Source organism: Colobus angolensis, unplaced genomic scaffold (assembly GCF_000951035.1).
Source record: "Colobus angolensis palliatus isolate OR3802 unplaced genomic scaffold, Cang.pa_1.0 Scaffold199, whole genome shotgun sequence".
Taxonomy (NCBI): domain Eukaryota; kingdom Metazoa; phylum Chordata; class Mammalia; order Primates; family Cercopithecidae; genus Colobus; species Colobus angolensis.
In genome coordinates this window covers 1,165,681-1,170,051 of record NW_012115143.1, presented here as the reverse complement: position 1 = coordinate 1,170,051, position 4,371 = coordinate 1,165,681, and the positions used below count along the sequence as shown (strand labels likewise).

General features: G+C 45.5%; 1 pseudogene; it reads right to left on the bottom strand.

Moving 5' to 3' along the window:
* Positions 1-2,092: 2,092 nt before the first annotated feature.
* On the bottom strand, positions 2,093-3,213 carry LOC105511073 (annotated as a pseudogene).
* Between the last annotated feature and the right edge of the window lie 1,158 nt (positions 3,214-4,371).

The window sequence follows — 4,371 nt, the reverse complement described above, 5'->3', positions numbered from 1 at the left end:
GGGGAGCCGCCCTCGCTGATCCCGCGCGGGACCGCGCGGCGCTCCCGGGAGCCGCTTTGCCTGCACTTCCGGACTCTCTTGTTGCGGGGCCAGAGCCGGATGCGGGGCCGGAGCCGGATGCGGGGCTGGAGCCAGACACCGGGCCTAGGGTGCTGCGCCGGTCAGCCGCCTGCCGACATCTGTGCCTCTCTGGCAGCGCAAGTGTCTAGGCTCGTTTTTCGTAAGTAATGCGATCAAAGAAAAGGGAACCGAAACTCTGAACACCAGTGACGGTGGCCGAGTGGTGGCGGGCAAGGAGACCGAGACCAGTGGCCAGGAGGCCAGGGCTAGAGTCCTGGGTCCGCCTTCGTCATTCACTCCTGACCTCAGTGGGTCGATCTCCTTACCTGTAAAACAGAGTTAATAACACCTTCCGTGTGCACTTTGCAGGGTTGTTGTATCAAAGTGAGAACGTGCCTTTTACATTGTCTCACAAATGTGTCAGGTGGCTTCCTCTGGCCCCTTCTGATTATTAACGTGCCCCCATAGGTTTTCTTTTCTTTCCCTTCCCCTTCCCGCTACCGTTCCCCTTTCCTTCACTTCTCAGACATGATCTCACTCAGGGGTTCCCCAGGCAGGAATGCAGTGGAGCGATCATGGCTCACGGCAGCCTTCACCTCCCTGGCCTCAAGTAGCTGGAACTACAGGTTCGCACCATCACGCCCAGCTAATTTTTTAAATATAGTTTTTGTAGAGACTGGAGTCTCTCTGTGTTGCCCAAGCTGGCCTCGGAACTCCTAGGTTCAAGCGATCATCCCACCTCCGCCTCCCAAAGTGCTGGGACCACCGCACTCGGCAGCATAGGTTTTCTATAGATGTTAATTCCTCTGTTTTGTGAAAGTTATTTTTCCCTTAACCTGATTTCACATGCACCTGATTAACTAATATTGCAACATGGTGGTATACTATTCATTTAATAAATATTAAATACTTCCTATGGGCCAGGCCCAGGAGAATTAGATTCAGCCCTACCTTAACTTATCTAACCACTCCCTTATTGTTGATTTTTAAATTGTTTATTATATATTGGTGTTATGAGTAATTTATTTTCACATCTGCCTTCCTTTCACTTAAATAATTTTAGAAAATGGCAGTTAATAAAAGGCACAAACAAATCAACAGGGATATACTAGTGGAAAATACAATATAAAACTAAAATGTCATTGGTTTCTTTTATTGGTTAGGAGCACAAAATGTAACAGGCAGAAGGTCTATTTCAAACAAATTAAAAAGCTATGTGTATTTTGAATTCTGCCCAAATCAGATATATACACACCCACAAAAATAATGTGTGAAGGAAAGCTATCACACACGAGAAGTCGTATACTGAATTCTTCAAGGAAACACATGTGGAAATAGAAATTAACAAAGTCAGCAACAGATGAATATAATTTTTAAATTGAGTCTTAAAATGCTACATGGCCCAAAACTATACTATATAAAGTTATGCTAGGTACAAAGGAAAAAGTCTGTACAGCTTTTAGCAAAACTGCTTTCCCAGAAAAGCAAATTAAAATAATGCAATCAGCAGACCAAGGAGGCTACAGGTAAACATCAGAGCTACAACTTCTCATATCTGTGTCAGAAAATCCTATTTATCTAGAATAGACTAAAATTTCGGGATAAAACAGGAACTTTTTTGGCCGGGCGCAGTGGCTCAAGCCTGTAATCCCAGCACTTTGGGAGGCCGAGACGGGGGGATCACGAGGTCAGGAGAGAGACCATCCTGGCTAACCCGGTGAAACCCCGTCTCTACTAAAAAATACAAAAAACTAGCTGGGCGAGGTGGTGGGCGCCTATAGTCCCAGCTACTCGCGAGATTGAGGCAGGAGAATGGCGTAAACCCAGGAGGCGGAGCTTGCAGTGAGCTGAGATCCGGCCACTGCACTCCAGCCTGGGTGACAGAGCGAGACTCGTCTCCAAAAAAAAAAAAAAAACCAGGAACTTTTTAACTTTTTTTACTTTATCCATTTTAAGTTATTTTTATCTCCCCCACCTCCCAAACCAGTAATTCAGCAAGATCCAGCAGAAAGAGGGCTACTTTTAGAATTGGCTATTTTATTTTTCTTTCTATGGCGAGACTGTCATGGAGCTTGGATATTTCAGGATCATATACATCCATGACCAGTGTCCCACTGTGGTCAAAAAACTTTGTCAGGCCTCTGAGCCCAAGCTAAGCCATCATATGCCCTGTGACCTGCACGTATACATCCAGATGGCCTGAAGCAACTGAAGATCCACAGAAGAAGTGAAAATAGCTTTAACCGATGAAACTACACCATTGTGATTTGTTTCTGCCCCACCCTAACTGATCAATGTACTTTGTAATCTCCCCCACCCTAAAGAAGGTTCTTTGTAATTCTGCGCACCCTTGAGAATGTACTTTGTGAGATCCACCCCCTGCCTGCAAAACATTGCTCCTAACTCCACCGCCTATCCCAAAACCTGCAAGAACTAATGATAATCCCACCAACCTTTGCTGACTCTCTTTTCAGACACAGCCCGCCTGCACCCAGGTGAAATAAACAGCTTTGTCGCTCACACAAAGCCTGTTTGGTGGTCTCTTCACATGGACATACATGACAAACTTAGCAATGGGGACTTGGTAAACTCGACTTCCTGCTGCTGCTTTGTTCTCCCACTGGTGAAGGTCAGCTTCAAGGTGTATTTGTCATCAAACCTGTAAAGACTGGAGGACAGTTGCCAAATTATCATCAGGATCCATTCCTGTAGGATCTTTCCTGTGGGTCACGACAAAGATGCTCCTCTCCTTATATGAGGTATAAATGGTCAGAATCCAGATCATCACAAAATAGGATATGACGCACAAAACGAAAACGGGTTTGGACTCTGGAAAGGGGTGCATGTAATCCCAAATCAAAGCCACTATGGCAAAGAAACAGGAGATTGTACAGATGGTGAGGCGACCATCAATTAGACCAAAATTCTCCACATATTTGTATTTTTCCAGAAGTAACTTTTTGGCAGAATCATCCAAAGAGTTTTTCACAGCTAATCCATCGCACTTGTCAATTTTTACAGGCTTATTATCTATCTTCCACTTATCCAACAAGCCGCTATGGCCACTGCCTGTCCCACACCGGGAACCACGCCAGCCCCACTACTGCCTCCACTACCACCGCTTCTCCCACCCTGTGCAGCTGCTGCCGCCATCTTATCCACTTCTGCCTGTTCTGAGTAAAGATATGTATTTTTTGGGGGGGATGGAGTCTCTCTCTACCGCCTAGGCTGGCGTGCAGTGGCGCGATCTCGGCTCACTGCAAGCTCCGCCTCCCAGGTTCACGCCATTCTCCTGTCTCAGCCTCCCCCAGCAGCTGGGACTACAGGCACTCACCATCATGCCTGGCTAATTTTTTGTATTTTTAATAGAGACAGGATTTCACTGTGTTAGCCAGGATGGTCTTAATCTCCTGACCTCGTGATCGGCCCGCCTCGGCCTCCCAAAAGTGCTGGGATTACAGGCGTGAGTCACCGCGCCTGGCTGAGTAAATATTTTTACACAAATAGTGCTCTTAAAAAAAAAAAACTCCCTTTGAGTTTTTTCCTTGGGATATATTGTCAGTATTGGATTTATGCCAATTTCAATTAAATTGAATTTTCAATTTAAAATTTTCAATTAAATGTTGAGTACCTTTGGAAGACAATACATTGATCTAAGCAGAAAACATAAAGAAACATAAAGGTAAATAGGCAAAGAGCTATGGTTCATTATCTAAGGAGTTTATGTAAGAGAGAGATATACATACATAAGTTTAATATGCGAAGAATACGCTTTTTGCCACAAGAGATGACCAGATATAAAAGGCAGGGGGGAAGGTTAAAACTAGGAGAGAGAAGCTGGGCACGGTGGCTCACGCCTGTAATCCCACCACTGGGAGGCAGAGGCGGGCAGATCACGAGGTCAGGAGATTGAGACCATCCTGGCTAACATGGTGAAAGCCCATCTCTACTAAAACTACAAAAAATTAGCCAGGCATGGTGGCACGTATCTGTAGTCCTAGCTACTTGGGAGGCTGATGCAGGAGAGTCGCTTGAACCTGGGAGGCGGAGGTTGCAGTGAGCCAAGATCGGGCCACTGCACTCCAGCCTGGGTGACAGAGCGAGATTCCATCTCAAACAACAACAACAACAACAACAACAAACTAGCAGAGAGTACATCTTTGGAAAGAATCAAGAAAAGTTTAATTATGGATGCTGCATATAAAGGATGGGTAATATTTCTTGACTGGCAGAGATTGAGGTTGGGGTGGGTAAAAGCACTTTCCTAACAACACAAACCAAAGCATTAAGATGAGAAAATGCAGGGCATGT